Below are 22735 nucleotides of genomic sequence, written 5' to 3'. Positions count from 1 at the left end.
ATACGCAACGAGGACCCTGCATTCTGCTGCCTACAGGAAACACACCTCAGAGACAAAGACAGACATTACCTCAGAGTGAAAGGCTGGAAAACAATTTTCCAAGCAAATGGTCAGAAGAAGCAAGCTGGAGTAGCCATTCTAATATCAAATAAAATCAATTTTCAACTAGAAGTCATCAAAAAAGATAAGGAAGGACACTTCATATTCATCAAAGGAAAAATCCATCAAGATGAACTCTCAATCCCAAATATCTATGCCCCAAATACAAGGGCACCTACATATGTAAAAGAAACCTTACTAAAGCTCAAAACACACATTGCACCTCACACAATAATAGTGGGAGATTTCAACACCCCACTCTCATCAATGGACAGATCATGGAAACAGAAATTAAACAGAGATGTAGACAGACTAAGAGAAGTCATGAGCCAAATGGACTTAACGGATATTTATAGAACATTCTATCCTAAAGCAAAAGGATATACCTTCTTCTCAGCTCCTCATGGTACTTTCTCCAAAATTGACCATATAATTGGTCAAAAAACGGGCCTCAACAGGTACAGAAAGATAGAAATAATCCCATGCGTGCAATCGGACCACCACGGCCTAAAACTGGTCTTCAATAACAATCAAGGAAGAATGCCCACATATACTTGGAAATTGAACAATGCTCTACTCAATGATAACCTGGTCAAGGAAGAAATAAAGAATTTAAAAACTTTTTAGAATTTAATGAAAATGAAGGTACAACATACCCAAACTTATGGGACACAATGAAAGCTGTGCTAAGAGGAAAACTCATAGCGCTGAGTGCCTGCAGAAAGAAACAGGAAAAAGCATATGTCAGCAGCTTGACAGCACACCTAAAAGCTCTAGAACAAAAAGAAGCAAATACACCCAGGAGGAGTAGAAGGCAGGAAATAATCAAACTCAGAGCAGAAATCAACCAAGTAGAAACAAAAAGGACCATACAAAGAATCAACAGAACCAAAAGTTGGTTCTTTGAGAAAATCAACAAGATAGATAAACCCTTAGCCAGACTAACGAGAGGACACAGAGAGTGCGTCCAAATTAACAAAATCAGAAATGAAAAGGGAGACATAACTACAGATTCAGAGGAAATTCAAAAAATCATCAGATCTTACTATAAAAACCTATATTCAACAAAACTTGAAAATCTTCAGGAAATGAACAATTTCCTAGACAGATACCAGGTACCGAAGTTAAATCAGGAACAGATAAACCAGTTAAACAACCCCATAACTCCTAAGGAAATAGAAGCAGTCATTAAAGGTCTCCCAACCAAAAAGAGCCCAGGTCCAGACAGGTTTAGTACAGAATTCTATCAAACCTTCATAGAAGACCTCATACCAATATTATCCAAACTATTCCACAAAATTGAAACAGATGGATCACTACCGAATACCTTCTACGAAGCCACAATTACTCTTATACCTAAACCACACAAAGACACAACAAAGAAAGAGAACTTCAGACCAATTTCCCTTATGAATATCGACGCAAAAATACTCAATAAAATTCTGGCAAACCGAATCCAAGAGCACATCGAAACAATCATCCACCATGACCAAGTAGGCTTCATCCCAGGCATGCAGGGATGGTTTAATATACGGAAAACCATCAACGTGATCCATTATATAAACAAACTGAAAGAACAAAACCACATGATCATTTCATTAGACGCTGAGAAAGCATTTGACAAAATTCAACACCCCTTCATGATAAAAGTCCTGGAAAGAATATGAATTCAAGGCCCATACCTGAACATAGTAAAAGCCATATACAGCAAACCAGTTGCTAACATTAAACTAAATGGAGAGAAACTTGAAGCAATCCCACTAAAATCAGGGGCTTCCCACTCTCTCCCTACTTATTCAATATAGTTCTTGAAGTTCTAGCCAGAGCAATCAGACAACAAAAGGAGGTCAAGGGGATACAGATCGGAAAAGTAGAAGTCAAAATATCACTATTTGCAGATGATAGGATAGTATATTTAAGTGATCCCAAAAGTTCCACCAGAGAACTACTAAAGCTGATAGACAACTTCAGAAAAGTGGCTGGGTATAAAATTAACTCAAATAAATCAGTTGCCTTCCTCTATACAAAAGAGAAACAAGCCGAGAGAGAAATTAGGGAAACGACACCCTTCATAATAGACCCAAATAATATAAAGTACCTCGGTGTGACTTTAACCAAGCAAGTAAAAGATCTGTACAATAAGAACTTCAAGACACTGAAGAAGGAAATTGAAGAAGACCTCAGAAGATGGAAAGATCTCCCATGCTCATGGATTGGCAGGATTAATTTAGTAAAAATGGCCATTTTACCAAAAGCAATCTACAGATTCAATGCAATCCCCATCAAAATACCAATCCAATTCTTCAAAGAGTTAGACAGAACAATTTGCAAATTCATCTGGAATAACAAAAAACCCAGGATAGCTAAAGCTATCCTCAACAATAAAAGGACTTCAGGGGGAATCACTATCCCTGAACTCAAGCAGTATTACAGAGCAATAGTGATAAAAACTGCATGGTATTGGTACAGAGACAGACAGATAGACCAATGGAATAGAATTGAAGACCCAGAAATGAACCCACACACCTATGGGCACTTGATTTTTGACAAAGGAGCCAAAACCATCAAATGGAAAAAAGATAGCATTTTCAGCAAATGGTGCTGGTTCAACTGGAGGTCAACATGTAGAAGAATGCAGATCGATCCACGCTTATCACCCTGTACAAAGCTTAAGTCCAAGTGGATCAAGGACCTCCACATCAAACCAGACACACTCAAACTAATAGAAGAAAAACTAGGGAAGCATCTGGAACACATGGGCACTGGAAAAAATTTCCTAAACAAAACACCTATGGCTTACGCTCTAAGATCAAGAATCGACAAATGGGATCTCATAAAACTGCAAAGCTTCTGTAAGGCAAAGGACACTGTGGTTAGGACAAAACGGCAACCAACAGATTGGGAAAAGATCTTTACCAATCCTACAACAGATAGAGGCCTTATATCCAAAATATACAAAGAACTCAAGAAGTTAGACTGCAGGGAAACAAATAACCCTATTAAAAATGGGGTTCAGAGCTAAACAAAGAATTCACAGCTGAGGAATGCCAAATGGCTGAGAAACACCTAAAGAAATGTTCAACATCTTTAGTCATAAGGGAAATGCAAATCAAAACAACCCTGAGATTTCACCTCACACCAGTGAGAATGGCTATGATCAAAAACTTAGGGGACAACAGATGCTGGCGAGGATGCGGAGAAAGAGGAACACTCCTCCATTGTTGGTGGGATTGCAGACTGGTAAAACCATTCTGGAAATCAGTCTGGAGGATCCTCAGAAAAGGATTGAACTGCCTGAGGATCCAGCTATACCTCTCTTGGGCATATACCCAAAAGATGCCCCAACATATAAAAAAGACACGTGCTCCACTATGTTCATCGCAGCCTTATTTATAATAGCCAGAAGCTGGAAAGATCCCAGATGCCCTTCAACAGAGGAATGGATACAGAAAATGTGGTACATCTACACAATGGAATATTACTCAGCTATCAAAAACAACGACTTTATGAAATTCGTAGGCAAATGGTTGGAACTGGAAAACATCATCCTGAGTGAGCTAACCCAATCACAGAAAGACATACATGGTATGCACTCATTGATAAGTGGCTATTAGCCCAAATGCTTGAATTACCCTAGATGCCTAGAACAAATGAAACTCAAGACGGATGATCAAAATGTGAATGCTTCACTCCTTCTTTAAAAGGTGAACAAGAATACCCTTGGCAGGGAAGAGAGAGGCAAAGATTAAAACAGAGACTGAAGGAACACCCATTCAGAGCCTGCCCCACATGTGGCCCATACATATACAGCCATCCAATTAGACAAGATGGATGAAGCAAAGAAGTGCAGACCGACAGGAGCCGGATGTAGATCGCTCCTGAGAGACACAGCCAGAATACAGCAAATACAGAGGCGAATGCCAGCAGCAAACCACTGAACTGAGAATAGGACCCCTATTGAAGGAATCAGAGAAAGAACTGGAAGATCTTGAAGGGGCTCGAGACTCCATATGTACAACAATGCCAAGCAACCAGAGCTTCCAGGGACTAAGCCACTACCCAAAGACTATACATGGACTGACGCTGGACTCTGACCTCATAGGTAGCAATGAATATCCTAGTAAGAGCACCAGTGGAAGGGGAAGCCCTGGGTCCTGCTAAGACTGAACCCCCAGTGAACTAGACTGGTGGGGGGAGGGCGGCAATGGGGGGAGGGTTGGGAGGGGAACACCCATAAGGAAGGGGAGGGGGGAGGGGGATGTTTGCCCGGATACCGGGAAAGGGAATAACACTCGAAATGTATATAAGAAATACTCAAGTTAATAAAAAAAAAAAAAAAAGACATGTGAAGATGGAGAAGTACCTCTGAGGCTGGCATGGGCTTTTGAGACCTCAGAGCCTGACCCCAGTGGCATACCCCAACAAGGTGCAACTCCTAATGCTTCCCAGTTACATCAACAGATGACTATACCTCTTTGGATACATTGTGTCAGATGGACCCAGAAGCATGTCTTCAAAGTGATCACAAATCCAGTGACACATAGGAGTCATCAGAAGTCATCAGTAACATTAGGAGCAGGAAATCACTAAAAATAATAGCTATTGAGAAAAGTCACTTTGAATTTCATATAACAATTGAACTCTGTAGAACAAGAATAATAAATAACCCAGACCTGAAGACAGCATTTTCTCTCTACACCTGCAGAGCTACTGAAGACTCAAAGTAATTCAGTTACCTAGTCAACACTGGGTGTCCTACAATTGTACTCAATCAGGTACTGTCTGGAAGCTCTTTAACCATACTTTTGATGTGATGTTGGTTTGGTTTCTTGTTGTTTGTTTTTCTATTTATGGGGCTAGATATTGAGCACAGGGCCTCACATATGCACTGTCCCTCACCCCAAGTTTTATAGAGACTTTACTTTATAGACAGAATCAATTAGACCATTGTCCTTTGATGATCACCTCAACAGTCAACATCTCTCTTTTCCCCAGATGTGGGAAATAGAGTTAAAAGTTCCAAACCTCAGATAACACAGTTGGTTCCCCTACAGTAAGCCTCCATTTGAAGCTATCAAGAAGTTCTCTGGGAGTCACCTCATTAGAACAAAAGATGACCCCATTGCCACAACAAATTTCAAGGTATTTAAGAGTTCTGTGTCAGACATTCCTATAACCCAGGAAATTATGTCTTGAAGTCCTAAATCAGGAACCAGAACACAACAATCAAATATTCAAAACAAGATCATAGAGTAAATATGAATGTTTTACTGCAATCTTAAGGAAAGCTATTAAAGTGACCAAATGTAAATTATGAATGTTTGGTGGCAACATGTGATGTATGAAGTACAATCGCTCAAGTAGACTATGTATAAGGTATGACATAGATACAAGAATCCAAGAAGAGTCTTCAGAGCTCTGTGAACAATGATATGATGATGATAAGTGCTGAAATGGGTAAGACTGAGAAAGGAACATGTTGGGATGTAAGAGAAAGGAAACACACAAGTTCTATATTTAGTATGTTGTTCTGGAATAATTCCTTGGACTCTCCATTGGAGAGGTTGAAGTCATAGAATATACTAGTCTGCATCTCATAGGGCAGACTGACCTCAGAGAGATGAGTTTAGGACTGAACACCATATAACACATTTTCACACATGTACTCTCCATATGCTTTCAACAAACTCATACAAATGTTCCTTTTGAATGTTTGGTTCAATGATGGCTGGTAATGATGCTCATTACTTTGCATCATTTAATTTTCTTCCATAACATCATTCATTTGTATGTCAAGCCTTTTGAATCTTTCCCCTAGTCACTAACTTTTCCCTGTTTATAGTGGACTGTTTAGAGGGACTGTTTATAGTAGACATGGTGTATGGCTGCTTCACATATGCTTGGTCAGATGACAATCACTACAATGGATTCATTTACAGTTCAACTTTTCTTGAAATGAGAGCTGCTCACTTCAGTCCCAAATCCTGAAACATGAAAGAGTGAGTGCCCTTGGGGACATCTTTCAGTCAGTAGGGAGTGGAAAACTGAACATAAATTCATCAGCCTAGTGGCCTTTGGCAACTCAATCTCAGAAAGTGTTCTAGAGTCTTGATCTTCTCAGGAGGTCCCAACTGCCCTCAGCAGTGATTTCCATCGTGCCTACTTACATTGTGCAATACCTGGTTTTGTGTCCCTCTTCATATTCTCTCTCTTACTTTCTGGAATCTTCTCCAAAGCACACTGCCAGCGCTTGTCTTTGTCTCAGTTTCTACTTTGTCAACATTTAGTTGGTGGATAATGAGTAAATGAAGAGATTCTTGTGTGTACTCCAGACCATTCCAACCATTGGTTTGGACCTTCAACTTAAGCAATTTCTCTTTACATTCAAATATTGACATCTTTAGCTAAAAAAAATTTAAGTTATCTTGCTCCATGATATGTTGCATTTTGTGCCCATTTTCATCCCCCCTCTCTTATTCACATACTTAGATATTTCCTCCAAGTCTTTCACCATGTTTGTGCCCTAATTATTCAATCTGACCCAGTTCTTTTCTCTATTTTTAGGACCCATCAAACTTAAAGGCTAAGATATCCTGATGCTGATGACAGGAACTATTACAGCATCGGGATAACAGCCCTTCCTGAAGCTCTAAGGAAGCCTCTCTGTTCTCACTTCTACCTGCCCTCCTCCAACTAGATGAGAGGGAGCTTGTCTGTGCTTCTCATTTCTTACTTATCTTTTGTATATAAGGCATAAAATTACACTCCTAAGGACTAGCATTGGATTTGATCTAGGGCCCAAAATTCCCTCAAACTAGCCCCTTTCTTCCCATCCTCAATTCTTTCTTCATTTTCTCCTCAGGCTCAACACAAAGAAGCTTCATCAGTTCTATTCTAGGAGACTTCAGAGAATATAGACTCCTTTAAGAGCCATTGGAAGATATAGGTCTCCACTTGACTCAGAAAAATAACCCACATTTTTGCTTCATTATATGTTTGAAACAGGATCCCATCATTTAACTCTAGCTGGTGTAGGACATGTTATGTGGACCAAGTTGGCTTTGAACTTACAGAGGTCCACCTGCCTCTGCCATCTAAGTGCAGTGATTAAAGGCATAGGCCACCACTTCCAACAGCAGCAAAAAAGAGATATTCGTTTAGAATCAAGGGAAAGAGACAGCAACGCTGTGCCCAGCATCTCTAGCTCTTATTTACTGATGGAAAAATGTTTAGTTTAAGTGAGATCAACCACCTACACACACCCAGGGTTGGGCTAGAGAGAATTTTAATCATTGGAGAACAGGAAAAAGAGTACTTACTAGTGATAACATTTAATTCTTAAATTAAAGTATTGTAGTAACACATATGTAAGTGATACTGAGAATTGTGTATGCGGAAAGGTCCTTGTAGGACCTACTTGATATAGGAAGTGACTCTTCAACTACAGATGTCACAAAAAGTTGCTGCTGAAACTACTTCAGCAACTTCCCTTGACAAAAAGAGTGAGATGAAAGAAAAAACAGCTTGGGTGTCCAAGAGAATCATGAGCTAGCCAAGCCATTGGGAATAGAGACTTTGTCCACACAAAAGAGTTGAGATGAGTCCCAAGAAAAGAACTCAGACATTTTCAAGGTTGTGTGAACAGTAAAAGTCCCAGAACACATAAAAGATTAAAGTTATGAGAAAAAATTACTCACAAGTTTCTCATAATGATAATGATGGACCAAGAATTTGTTTGCAGAGTAAAAGAATATGTTTGAATGAAATTCTGTTTTCTGTAATGTAAAAGTCTGTCACTTAGAATTACCACTATGTGTGTGTGTGTATATATATATATATATATATATATACACACACACATTCATGTTATTAAACTTGTTCAGTAGTTTTTTTTTTAGATTTACTTATTTATTATATGTAAGTATATTCACTGTTGCTGTCTTCAGACACACCAGAAGAGGGCATCAGATCTAATTACAGATGGTTGTTAGCCACCATGTAGTTGCTGGCTTTTGAATTCAGGACCTCTGGAAGTGCAATCAGTGCTCTTAACCGCTGAGCCATTCTCCAGCCCCCAGTAGTTTTTTTTTTTTTTTAAAGAGCTTACTCTCTATCTCTGACAATTCCTGGATAGCTGGGAATGACTAATAAACTCTCCCAAAACATTGTGCAAAAATGTCTCATAAAAAGATAGGAATTGGGGATGCCTAACTCAGGTTAGGCCAACATCAGGTCAAGAGCAGCCCGTTTCTCAAGCATTTCTTCCTTTGTTCGGGAGATTATGAAAATTAAATTGGTCTCAAGCATGAAGACTTGAGTTCAATCCTCACAACTCATATGTGGTAGCATGAGTTTGTAATCTCAGCCTTGGGAAGACAGAGGCAGATGGGTCCCTCAGTTCCACTAACCTGCAAGTCTAGCCTCATCTATGAGTGCTGAGCCAATGAAAGACCCTGTATCAAGGAGTTGGATAGGGTTTCTGGGAATGACACCTAAGGATGTCCTTGGTCTCCACATACATTCTTACACACATCACACACACACACACACACACACACACACACACACACACACACAGAGGTGTGTGTCCACCCTACCCATATGTATGCTTGCATACACGCATGCATACACACACACACACACACACACACACACACACGCATGCATACACACACACACACACACAGGAGTGGGGGCAGGAAAGAGATGAGGAGAGAAACAGAGAGATAGAGACAAAAGGGGGGACAAGAAAAGTGAGGATTAAAAATGTAACTCAAGATCAGAGTGCTTATATAGTATTTCCCAGCATTTGAGGGGGGGAGGGAGAGAGAGGAGGGAGGGAGAGGGGAGGAGAGGGGGAAAAGAGAGGGGAGAGGGGGGAGAGAGAGAGGGAGGGAGGGAGAGAGAGAGAGAGAAAGAGAGAGAGAGAGAGAGGTGGCTAGAAGGAATGGGCAGGTGTTTTAAAATCACCTCTAGAGCTGAAGAAAGAATTTATGGGTAAAGCTCCTTGTTGTACAAGCTGGGTGACCTGAGCTCAATCCCCACAATTCATATGAATTCAGAAGGAGATAGTCAATGCTACAGAACTGTCCTCTGACTCCCACATGAGTGTGATGGCATGCCTGGCCATACACACAATGAATGCATGCACACACATGCACACAAGTAATAATAGTACATAAATAAATTTTTGATTCACTTCATTTACTTGATCCAATGTAATCTTTAAAACACTCTGGGTTAAAGCTAGGGCAGGAGCCATTAATATCCCCATTTACAAATGAGAAATTAAGACTCAGAAAAGTTAAATGCCTCATTCAAGGTTGCCTACCAAGTGGAAAGACTGGGAGTAAAACCCAGGGCTGGCGGCTGCCTCTGTGAGGAAGGAAGGGTAATGATTTTAATTGAAATGTCTACCAGGAGTGCGATGAGCTAGGCTGCGTAATGGCTGCCCCGACTCAGGCTGGGCCGGCATCAGGCCAAGAGCAGCCTGTTTCCCAAGCATTCCTTCACTTGTTCAAGAGATCATGAAAATTAAATTGGGCTATAACCAGACCTTAATTCCCCACCCTTGATGTGAGGAGCCATATTTGTCTCATTAGCCAAGGTCATAAACTCCAGCAGGAGGGAGCAAGGAGGCAGAGGATTAAACTGAGAAAAGGAAAGGAAGCTGGGAAGCAGGAGGCAGGTGCCAGACTATGGGAGGGCATCAGCAGGACACGTCCACCTTGTTTGGCTCAGGTCTGGTACTCATAGAGATACTTCTTAAGCTCACATCATTCTCTATGATATGTTCTAAACAAGTGGGTGTGCTCCCTCAGTGGGTCCAGGAAGGCAGGCCATGCAGCGCAATACAGAGTCATCTGCCACATTGTACAAGGCAAAGCAATGAGGCTCTGAGAAATCAAGAGGCTTACAAAATTGCCAGAGCCACAACTCTGTGGTTTTGAACTCCTACTCCACAAACAGCAGGCCATTGTCAAAATACCCCTGAGCACACAGAGACATAAGGGGAGGAAGCTGAGGCTTCTAGACATAAGGGAAGTCTTTCTGTGCCTTTGGTGCAATAAATACATTAAATGAGAAGTTTTATTTGTATATAGTAGTGGGGGTTTGAGTATGATTTCTGTTATTGTCAAATTAAGTCATACATACAAGTAACATTACACAGAGTGAGCAATTTGTATTAATATAAACATATAAACATATATGTATATACATGTATGCATGTAATATTAATGAAAAGGAGGCTGTGGATTTGAAGGAGAGCAAGGAGAGGTATATGGGAAGTTTTCAGAGAAGGAAGGGAGAAGGGGAAATGATGTAATTATATTATAATTTCAAGAATAAAAATAAATAATAAAAAAAAGGTTGTCAAAAATAACAAGTACAGAGGAAAAAATGTTTAGATAGCCAACAAGGTATTCCCTTCTTTAGCTGCACTAGAATATGGAAGAGACCCTTATTGATCACTCTTCAAGAATAAGGATTTAACAATTGCTTTTGGTTAGCTTATAGAGAGCTATATCATAGTGGCATGTCTTAGAAAACTTTGTCTAAATTGAACTTGACAGCCATGGCTTCATATGCCATCTCTTGGACATTTGTCCTACTTGTGCGCATGCTCACACACATGTATGCAATCGTGTGTGTGTGTGTGTGTGTGTGTGTGTGTGTGTGTGTGTGTGTGTGTGTGTGAGACTGAGCCAGGAAACTGGTTTCAAATCCCACACATATCACTTATTCAGTACTCACAGTATAATATAGAGCCCACAATAAGCATGAGTATAAATTTGGTATTAAAATAAATCTAGAACTAAATTTTTATCTTAACCTGTCTTAGTTAGGGTCTTAGTGCTGTGAACAGACACCATGACCAATGTAAATTTTATAAAGGACAACGTTTAATTGGGGCTGGTTTACAGGCTAAGAGGTTCAGGCCATTATAATCAGGGCAGGAGCATGGCAGCATCTCAGCCTCCAGGCAGGCATGGTGCAGGAGGAGCTGAGTTCTACATCTTCACCTGAAGGAAGCCAGGAACACACTGAGCATCCTCAGGCAGCTAGGAGGAGGGTCTCCAAGTTCACGCCACAGTGACACACTTCCTCCAACAAGGCCACACCTTCTAACAGTGCCAGTCCCTGGGCCAAGCATATGCAAACCATCACAACACCTGAAGAAATTCACACTGTATCTCAAAATTTAAAATGCCAACAACATTTTGGTAGGCAGCGAAGTGCCCAGCTAACTGAATTTATGCTCAACACATGGTACCTACTTTCATTCAGGATGGTTTACTCGCTGGTGGAACTACAGTTTACAATATCTTTTGTCTAAACAGCAAATATCCACACTTTCACCACCTAAGGTTCCCCCTCCCAGTAAAAATATGAATCGGACATCCTTTATTTATCTCCTTGACTTGGTTTTATTGGGACTCATTTGACAAGTACTTCTAAATTGCCTACAGGAATAAGGGTATACTAACATTTTAATTCAATACACACAACACCGCTAAAATCTTGTTTCACCACGCTGGGAGACAACTGGACTTCACTGGAATAGGCTTCAAGATTTCAAAAAAATATAAAATTTTTGACAACTTTTCCTCTTTAAAAAATTACTTAAGGTAGTTGAAGAGTTTACTGGAGCAGGGCTGAGACCCAGTGGTTAGGTGGTTACATTATGTTCCTAAAAGATAATACAGCGGCTGCCGCCGCGGAGAGCTCATAGGCAGCACCCCACGTGCAAACGTGAGCCTCGGGACCACAGGTAAGACCAACTTTTCTGCTGCAAGTGACCTGCCTGGTGAACTCAAGACACAGGCCCACAGGAACAGCTGAAGACCTGTAGATAGGAAAAACTACACGCCCGAAAGCAGAACACTCTGTCCCCATAACTGGCTGAAAGAAAACAGGTAAACAGGTCTACAGCACTCCTGAAACAAAGGCTTATAGGACAGTCTAGCCACTGTCAGAAATAGCAGAACAAAGTAACACTAGAGATAATCTGATGGCGAGAGGCAAGCGCAGGAACCCAAGCAACAGAAACCAAGACTACATGGCATCATCGGAGCCCAATTCTCCCACCAAAGCAAACACGGAATATCCAAACACACCAGAAAAGCAAGATCTAGTTTCAAAATCATATTTGATCATGATGCTGGAGGACTTCAAGAAAGATGTGAAGAACTCCCTTAGAGAACAAGTAGAAGCCTACAGAGAGGAATCGCAAAAATCCCTGAAAGAATCCCAGGAAAACATAAATAAACAAGTAGAAGCCCATAGAGAGGAGTCACAAAAATCCATGAAAGAATTCCAGGAAAACATAAATAAACAAGTAGAAGCACATAGAGAGGAGTCACAAAAATCCCTGAAAGAATTCCAGGAAAACACAATCAAACAGTTGAAGGAATTAAAAATGGAAATAGAAGCAATCAAGAAAGAACACATGGAAACAACTCTGGATATAGAAAACCAAAAGAAGACACAAGGAGCTGTAGATATGAGCTTCACCAACAGAATACAAGAGATGGAAGAGAGAATCTCAGGAGCAGAAGATTCCAAAGAAATCATTGACTCAACTGTCAAAGATAATGTAAAGCAGAAAAAGCTACTGGTCCAAAACATACAGGAAATCCAGGACTCAATGAGAAGATCAAACCTAAGGATAATAGGTATAGAAGAGAGTGAAGACTCCCAGCTCAAAGGACCAGTAAATATCTTCAACAAAATCATAGAAGAAAACTTCCCTTACCTAAAAAAAGACATACCCATAGGCATACAAGAAGCCTACAGAACTCCAAATAGATTGGACCAGAAAAGAAACTCCTCACGTCACATAATAGTCAAAACACCAAAAGCACAAAATAAAGAAAGAATATTAAAAGCAGTAAGGGAAAAAGGTCAAGTAACATATAAAGGCAGACCTATCAGAATCACACCAGACTTTTTGCCAGAAACTATGAAAGCCAGAAGATCCTGGACAGATGTCCTACAGACCCTAAGAGAACACAAATGCCAGCCCAGATTACTGTATCCTACAAAACTCTCAATTAACATAGATGGAGAAACCAAGATATTCCATGACAAAACCAAATTTACACAATATCTTTCTACAAATCCAGCACTACAAAGGATAATAAATGGTAAAGCCCAACATAAGGAGGCAAGCTATAACCTAGAAAAAGCAAGAAACTAATCATCTTGGGAACAAAACAAAGAGAAGAAAAGCACACAAACATAACCTCATATCCAAATATGAATATAACAGGAAGCAATAATCACTATTCCTTAATATCTCTCAACATCAATGGCCTCAACTCCCCAATAAAAAGACATAGATTAACAAACTGAATACGCAACGAGGACCCTACATTCTCCTGCCTACAGGAAACACAGACAGACACTACCTCAGAGTGAAAGGCTGGAAAACAACTTTCCAAGCAAATGGTCGGGAGAAGCAAGCTGGAGTAGCCATTCTAATATCAAATAAAATCAATTTTCAACTAAAATTCATCAAAAAAGATAAGGAAGGACACTTCATATTCATCAAAGGAAAAATCCACCAAGATGAACTCTCAATCCTAAATATCTATGCTCCAAATACAAGGGCACCTACATACGTAAAAGAAACCTTACTAAAGCTCAAAACACACATTGCACCTCACACAATAATAGTAGGAGATTTCAACACCCCACTCTCATCAATGGACAGATCATGGAAACAGAAATTAAACAGAGACGTAGACAGACTAAGAGAAGTCATGAGCCAAATGGACTTAACAGATATTTATAGAACCTTCTATCCTAAAGCAAAAGGATATACCTTCTTCTCAGCTCCTCATGGTACTTTCTCCAAAATTGACCATATAATTGGTCAAAAAACGGGCCTCAACAGGTACAGAAAGATAGAAATAGTCCCATGCGTGCTATCAGACCACCACGGCCTAAAGCTGGTCTTCAACAATAATAAGGGAAGAATGCCCACATATACGTGGAAATTGAACAATGCTCTACTCAATGATAACCTGGTCAAGGAAGAAATAAAGAAAGAAATTAAAGACTTCTTAGAATTTAATGAAAATGAAGGTACAACATACCCAAACTTATGGGACACAATGAAAGCTGTGCTAAGAGGAAAACTCATAGCGCTGAGTGCCTGCAGAAAGAAACAGGAAAGAGCATATGTCAGCAGCTTGACAGCACACCTAAAAGCTCTAGAACAAAAAGAAGCAAATTCACATGAGGATGTGAGATGTGCCATGAGGAGCTGAGAAGAAGGTATATCCATTTGCTTTAGGATAGAATGTTCTCTAAATATCTGTTAAGTCCATTAGGCTCATGACTTCTCTTAGTCTGTCTACGTCTTTGTTTAATTTCTGTTTCCATGATCTGTCCATTGATGAGAGTGGGGTGTTGAAATCTCCTACTATTATTGTGTGAGGTGCAATGTGTGTTTTGAGGAGTAGAAGGCAGGAAATAATCAAACTCAGAGCTGAAATCAACCAAGTAGAAACAAGAAGGACCATAGAAAGAATCAACAGAACCAAAAGTTGGTTCTTTGAGAAAATCAACAAGATAGATAAACCCTTAGCCAGACTAATGAGAGGACACAGAGAGTGTGTCCAAATTAACAAAATCAGAAATGAAAAGGGAGACATAACTACAGATTCAGAGGAAATTCAAAAAATCATCAGATCTTACTATAAAAGCCTATATTCGACAAAACTTGAAAATCTGCAGGAAATGGACAATTTCCTAGACAGATACCAGGTACCGAAGTTAAATCAGGAACAGATAAACCAGTTAAACAACCCCATAACTCCTAAGGAAATAGAAGCAGTCATTAAAGGTCTCCCAACCAAAAAGAGTCCAGGTCCAGACGGGTTTAGTGCAGAATTCTATCAGACCTTCATAGAAGACCTCATACCAATATTATCCAAACTATTCCACAAAATTGAAACAGATGGAGCACTACCGAATTCCTTCTATGAAGCCACAATTACTCTTATACCTAAACCACACAAAGACACAACAAAGAAAGAGAACTTCAGACCAATTTCCCTTATGAATATCGACGCAAAAATATTCAATAAAATTCTGGCAAACCGAATCCAAGAGCACATCAAAACAATCATCCACCATGACCAAGTAGGCTTCATCCCAGGTATGCAAGGATGGTTTAATATATGGAAAAACCATCAACGTGATCCATTATATAAACAAACTGAAAGAACAAAACCACATGATCATTTCATTAGATGCTGAGAAAGCATTTGACAAAAATCAACACCCCTTCATGATAAAAGTCCTGGAAAGAATAGGAATTCAAGGCCCATACCTGAACATAGTAAAAGCCATATACAGCAACCAGTTGCTAACATTAAACTAAATGGAGAGAAACTTGAAGCAATCCCGCTAAAATCAGGGACTAGACAAGGCTGCCCACTCTCTCCCTACTTATTCAATATAGTTCTTGAAGTTCTAGCCAGAGCAATCAGACAACAAAAGGAGGTCAAGGGGATACAGATCGGAAAAGAAGAAGTCAAAATATCACTATTTGCAGATGATATGATAGTATATTTAAGTGATCCCAAAAGTTCCACCAGAGAACTACTAAAGCTGATAAACAACTTCAGCAAAGTGGCTGGGTATAAAATTAGCTCAAATAAATCAGTAGCCTTCCTCTACACAAAAGAGAAACAAGCCGAGAAAGAAATTAGGGAAACGACACCCTTCATAATAGACCCAAATAATATAAAGTACCTCGGTGTGACATTAACCAAGCAAGTAAAAGATTTGTACAATAAGAACTTCAAGACTCTGAAGAAAGAAATTGAAGAAGACCTCAGAAGATGGAAAGATCTCCCATGCTCATGGATTGGCAGGATTAATATAGTAAAAATGGCCATTTTACCAAAAGCGATCTACAGATTCAATGCAATCCCCATCAAAATACCAATCCAATTCTTCAAAGAGTTAGACAGAACAATTTGCAAATTCATCTGGAATAACAAAAAACCCAGGATAGCTAAAACTATCCTCAACAATAAAAGGACTTCAGGGGGAATCACTATCCCTGAACTCAAGCAGTATTACAGAGCAATAGTGATAAAAACTGCGTGGTATTGGTACAGAGACAGACAGATAGACCAATGGAACAGAATTGAAGACCCAGAAATGAACCCACACACCTATGGTCACTTGATTTTTCACAAAGGAGCCAAAATCATCAAATGGAAAAAAGACAGCATTTTCAGCAAATGGTGCTGGTTCAACTGGAGGTCAACATGTAGAAGAATGTAGATCGATCCATGCTTATCACCCTGTACAAAGCTTAGGTCCAAGTGGATCAAGGACCTCCACATCAAACCAGATACACTCAAACTAATAGAAGAAAAACTAGGGAAGCATCTGGAACACATGGGCACTGGAAAAAATTTCCTGAACAAAACACCAATGGCTTACGCTCTAAGATCAAGAATCGACAAATGGGATCTCATAAAACTGCAAAGCTTCTGTAAGGCAAAGCTTACAGGATGTGGCTTTGGACATCCTGTGGTTAGGACAAAACGGCAACCAACAGATTGGGAAAAGATCTTTACCAATCCTACAACAGATAGAGGCCTTATATCCAAAATATACAAAGAACTCAAGAAGTTAGACCGCAGGGAGACAAATAACCCTACTAAAAAATGGGGTTCAGAGCTAAACAAAGAATTCACAGCTGAGGAATGCCAAATGGCTGAGAAACACCTAAAGAAATGTTCAACATCTTTAGTCATAAGGGAAATGCAAATCAAAACAACCCTGAGATTTCACCTCACACCAGTGAGAATGGCTATGATCAAAAACTCAGGGGACAACAGATGCTGGCGAGGATGTGGAGAAAGAGGAACACTCCTCCATTGTTGGTGGGATTGCAGACTGGTACAATCATTCTGGAAATCAGTCTGGAGGTTCCTCGGAAAATTCACATTGAAATGCCTAAGGATCCAGCTATACCTCTCTTGGGCATATACCCAAAAGATGCCCCAACATATAAAAAAGACACGTGCTCCACTATGTTCATAGCAGCCTTATTTATAATAGCCAGAAGCTGGAAAGAACCCAGATGCCCTTCAACAGAGGAATGGATACAGAAAATGTGGTACATCTACACAATGGAATATTACTCAGCTATCAAAAACAATGACTTTATGAAATTCGTAGGCAAATGGTTGGAACTGGAAAACATCATCCTGAGTGAGCTAACCCAATCACAGAAAAACACACATGGTATGCACTCATTGATAAGTGGCTATTAGCCTAAATGCTTGAATTACCCTAGATGCCTAGAACAAATGAAACTCAAGACGGATGATCAAAATGTGAATGCTTCACTCCTTCTTTAAATGGGGAACAAGAATACCCTTGGCAGGGAATAGAGAGGCAAAGATTAAAACAGAGGCAGAAGGAACACCCATTCAGAGCCTGCCCCACATGTGGCCCATACATATACAGCCACCCAATTAGACAAGATGGATGAAGCAAAGAAGTGCAGACCGACAGGAGCCGGATGTAGATCGCTCCTGAGAGACACAGCCAGAATACAGCAAATACAGAGGCGAATGCCAGCAGCAAACCACTGAACTGAGAATAGGACCCCCGTTGAAGGAATCAGAGAAAGAACTGGAAGATCTTGAAGGGGCTCGAGACCCCATATGTACAACAATGCCAATCAACCAGAGCTTCCAGGGACTAAGCCACTACCTAAGGACTATACATGGACTGACCCTGGACTCTGACCTCATAGGTAGCAATGAATATTCTAGTAAGATCACCAGTGGAAAGGGAAGCCCTTGGTCCTGCCAAGACTGAACCCCCAGGGAACGTGATTGTTGGGGGGAGGGTGGCAATGGGGGGAGGATGGGGAGGGGAACACCCATAAAGAAGGGGAGGGGGAGGGATTAGGGGGATGTTTGCCCGGAAACCGGGAAAGGGAATAACACTTGAAATGTATATAAGAAATACTCAAGTTAATAAAAAAAATAAAAATAAAAAAAAGATAATACAGCATTGTGTGAAGTTGGCCGTGATAAGGAAAGAAGCCCAGATTGCTAAAAGTCTACAAAGAAAAATTAAGTGGTCATGGTTAGATGAAACTCCACAGCAAGGGGAAACATTTTCATTCACTTGAAGGTAGAGAACTTCCAAAGCTGGAAAACTTTCTGAGTTCCTTTTAAGGAAATAAATAACTTTTATATTGAAGAAAGACAAACATGCTTCAGCCACAAGATGCCAACTAGGGGGTGGGTGCAATTCAAAAGAATGAAAAACTGATTCTACCCTTGGGTCATTGGATATTGCACGCCATCCTCTACACAAAGACCAGACTGTTAGAACCAAATCACCAAATGTCCTCTGGAAACCCAGTTTAACTGTTGCTGCTTCTAGCCTACATAGAAATTGTATTTAAAACAGAAAAACAACATGGATTCCCAGTGTAGATATCATCAATAGCCAGTGCATGCAAGGCCCAACTCAAAGCAGTACACAATCATTATTATATTCATAAAGTACACCCTCAGTCCTAGACTGGGATGTGGGATGTGGGATGTGGGATGTGTGTGTGTGTGTGTGTGTGTGTCTGTGTGTGTGTGTGTCTGTGTGTGTCTGTGTGTGTCTGTGTGTGTGTCTGTATGTGTCTGTGTGTGTCTGTATGTGTGTGTGTCTGTATGTGTGTGTGTGTCTGTGTCTGTGTGTGTGTGTGTGTGTGTGTGTGTGTATGTGCCTGTATGTGCCTGTTTATGTGAGTGAATGCGAGCATGCACGTGGAGGCTAGAGGTCAATGTTGTGGGTCTAGCTTCATTTCTTCCTACCTTATTTCGAGTCCTGTGCTTATGTGACAAAGACTTTAGCAACTGAGCCACTTGGCTAGCCCTTCATACCCACTTTTACAGAGATCAAGCAGCATCCTCAGGGCCAAATAGGAATCGTTGAGACTGGAGTGTAGCCTGACTCCATTGTGACGGGAAAGCCACCTCCCTTCTTTCTGCCTCATTCACCATGTGATATTCATTACAGATCCTCAAAGCACAGCTTATAGAGTTATTAAATCATTAACAAAGCCAATGCTTGTCTCTTTCTTTGCACGGCTTCTGATGTGTGATAAGTGCACTATAGTGGCTGCTTACTTAGACGTCTGCCTTCTTCGTGTGTGAGGAGCATACTATACCGAGTTCTCTACAAAAACTGCTAAGTAAGCTACTTGACCTCTCTGAGACTTCAGTTCTTTACTGAGGAAAGGGAGCAGTAAGAGTGCTGAAGCAAAGTTATTTGGGCAAACAAAATGACCTCAGATTCACTCACGACCTCTGTAGGTTCTCCATATAATACCCACCCCAGTTCCACACAGAAATGGGTACTGAGGAAAAAAAAAGACAGACAGACAGACAGACAGACAAAGAGAGAGAAAGAGAGAAAGACGGAGACAGAGAGGCAGGGAGAGAAAGCCAGAGAGGAAGAATCAACCTTTCACATGGCGATCTATAAAAGAAAAGTACTATGTCCTCCTTATGCTCCTGGAGCTGTGGATCCATTTTTAGGAGAGAGCAAGAGAGAGAGAGCGAGAGAGCGAGAGAGCGAGAGAGCAAGCAAGAGAGAGAGAGAGGAGAATGCCTTCTAAATCTAAAGGCTTGCTATTAGTCATCATTAATACCATAACACTTGTATTAGAGACATAGCCTACTACATAGGAAGCTTCCTAGGACCTTGTTCAGTGGCACAGCAGCATCTGGTGCCAGAGGCTGGTAGTTCATGAAGGCAAAGATGGCGCTGCTCCTGAACGAAGCACCAGGATGTCAGCAAGTCATTCAACAGGGCCTTACCTCTCATGCCTTCCTCCCGCCCCATCTCCTGCTTCTCACACAGCTCGCCAGGCCTGAGAATACCAGAGCTTATGTTCTGGTGATCAGTTTGCCAGGCCCAAGGACTCCCACATGTTCCCTACTCATCCCTAGATTAACAGACTCTTGGAGTTGTTCCTCTGTAGGAAGGTCTCAGCGAACCAAGCAAACGAGGAACATTTCTCACAACACCTGATACAAACGCTGCCTATTCAAGGAGCCAATGTTTTGGCACCAAAGCCACACGTCTGATCCAGATTGTGTGTGATCTCTAAACTTATAAGACCACCCTTTCTTCATTTTCAAGTCTAGTGTTAAAGACAACCCTTAAGTATACTATTTGAATCTACACATGCTCTGTTTCTTCAGTGTACACATACCTCAGAGAAGGAACCTGTCTAAAGATAGCTCTGTTCATTACATCATTTCATCTTTGCTGATTTTTGAGCATTAACATCATAAAATGACCTTATTTCCTAGTTCTAAGGTCACATCATGTGGCTGAATTTCAAAGGAAAAAAAATTCTGTGTGTCTAGGGGGCTGTGAAGAAATGATTATTTTTCAAATCCCATGAGGCTTTAGTCATACATATCCTGTTTGTCTGCCTGCACATTTCCTTCTTCCTTGGGCCAGCTCTGCTTCCAATAGACAGCGTCTTCTCCTTGTTCAAGCCTGCAGCATTAATGAGCATGCCCACGTGGCCATCTACAGCAATGTGACAATTTTACTCAGGTCCTTCATCACCGATAGGGACTCTTCTGGTGAAACATCTCAGGCAGCAATTTCTTTGCTGTACCTCAATAGTCACTTCCTGTTTGCAAATGGGCAGATGAGCTCTGTTCAATGAAGAAACACATTCACTATAACCCTTCTAATTCCCTCTATGTTACTTATAAGTTTGCTTGTCTTTTTAATCTTTGCCAAGTTCCAAAGCCAACCATGTTGAGTGGTGTGAATGCCAATTTTCTTATTTAGTCAGGAGATGGCTAGACTGTAATTTCTAAAGGTTACTAAAGGGGAACACACACACACACACACACACACACACACACACACACACGCAAACATGCACACATGCACACACACACACACACACACAGAGAGAGAGAGAGAGAGAGAGAGAGAGAGAGAGAGAGAGAAATATAAAATCACCAGTCTAGAGAATAGAAAAGCAGATTGTGATAAGCATTAAAAAGATAATTCCACAAAAAAAGGTACAAACTATTTTATCTGGCATACAGGGTGATGCTGACCTGCTCTTTAGCAATGAAGATAAGAAACACAGACTGCAAGAGAGAAACGTGTTTGCCGTGAAATACAAGGCTAGGGGCTCAGGCCTCACATCAGACAAAGGGCTTGTTGATTTAAGCGGTATGGGGAAATGGAGAAGGTATTGCTGAAAGCAGTAACCAGTGTTGTTTACTTGGGATACAAACTAGAGAATATTATTATGGCAGAGAAAAGAAGCTATCTCTTGTGAATTGTCTTGAATTATGGGGGGGAGCGAGAGAAGCTCACAGCATATGACATTTAGAATCGCAATTTCTAAGCAGAGCGCCACATCTGATATATCATTTACTGCCTCTGTCTCCATCCTTCCTGAGCCGCGTTAAGGACAGAGGCAAACCTCTCTTCCTCGGGTCTCTATTTTCACGTAGATTTGGAAGACATTTATTTTCCCTTCCAGACAGAATCATATTTCTCACCCCTTTTTGAAGGTTGAGCTCATCACTAAATATTCAGGCCCGGGAAGCGATTTTCTTTTCTCTCTGCGCATGATTTGTCTCTCTCTGGAGCTAAGAAGGAATCCATAGAAATGAGGAGCATGGCAAAGCGACCAACCACGGGGTGGGTGAGGAGCGGGGCAGCCTGCTAGGCTACTGAGGGAAATTTACACTTGAGTCTTCCTGTCCTAGCTGATTGTGCAAGGAAAGAACAATGCTCCTCTGATCAGACACTGTCCTCCCTGCTCAGAAGACTCAAGAGGCACGTGCAATTGCCTTGCCCTGAGCTCCTGCCTCCTGCTGAAAAGTATTTTGCATGGCTACAGCCTCATCTTTTAAAAATGGAGGCTCCACACCACAGGTACTTCCTTTGCCAGGGGAAATGAACATCCACTTCCAGCAAACCCAATATAATGCACTCAATGACTTTCAGTCCCGGAAGAAATCAACACACCCTTTTATTTGGTGGCTGGAAGAGCTGAGGTCTCAGAAGTTAGTGGACTCAGTCACAGAAATACACTGGAAAGGGTGTACAAATGATTATGTCCGTCTTATTTCAGCAGGTTAGAGGACAGCTGTTTCCTGCACAGATGTGGGAATCTCCTATTTAGCCTCTAGTTTCTGCCAAGGCTAAGCAGCAAAGTCCTTGCCCTGTGCCAGTGCAGGGAGCTGGGGTTGCTGGCCAGAAGATCTAGCCTCCTATAGTCTTGGGAAAGTGACTTTTCAACTGTTCCCACTGTCCCGTGTCCCAGTCACTTGCCACACCTCTTTCTCTTTCCGATGCCATCACAACAAGCTGGATTTTTAAAAACAAAAACCAGGAGTGTCTGCAGTCTTCAAATCACTTCCATTTTAGCCCCATGACTGAAGAAAACAGATTCCAAACACAAATGAGATTTCAATCAGAACCCTGCCACCCGAGCCCATTGTATTCCTCCTTCTGGGAGCCTTGGTGACCCTGGGTCTTCTGACAGAGACGCTTCCCCTTTCCCTGAGACATCTCAGTTCTGCAGCCTGGAGTT

At 41.0% G+C, this 22735-nt stretch overlaps 2 long non-coding RNA genes across 2 annotated transcripts in view; one reads left to right on the top strand and one right to left on the bottom strand.

Moving 5' to 3' along the window:
• The window catches only part of LOC134478975 (uncharacterized), a 57059-nt gene that overhangs the window by 7379 nt on the left and 26945 nt on the right, over nt 1–22735 (top strand). Inside the window, exon 3 of the long non-coding RNA XR_015620213.1 lies at nt 4805–4874. This is a non-coding gene — a long non-coding RNA (uncharacterized LOC134478975). The remainder of the gene's footprint in view (nt 1–4804; nt 4875–22735) is intronic.
• LOC148005791 (uncharacterized) overlaps nt 1–22735 on the bottom strand; it is a 60994-nt gene that overhangs the window by 32224 nt on the left and 6035 nt on the right. The window lies entirely within an intron of this gene.

The sequence above is a fragment of the Rattus norvegicus genome, chromosome 5 (assembly GCF_021556685.1).
Source record: "Rattus norvegicus strain SHRSP/BbbUtx chromosome 5, alternate assembly SHRSP_T2T, whole genome shotgun sequence".
NCBI classification, from domain to species: Eukaryota; Metazoa; Chordata; class Mammalia; order Rodentia; family Muridae; genus Rattus; species Rattus norvegicus.
Note: the sequence above shows the minus strand (reverse complement) of the source record. Positions and strands in the feature narration are given on the sequence as shown.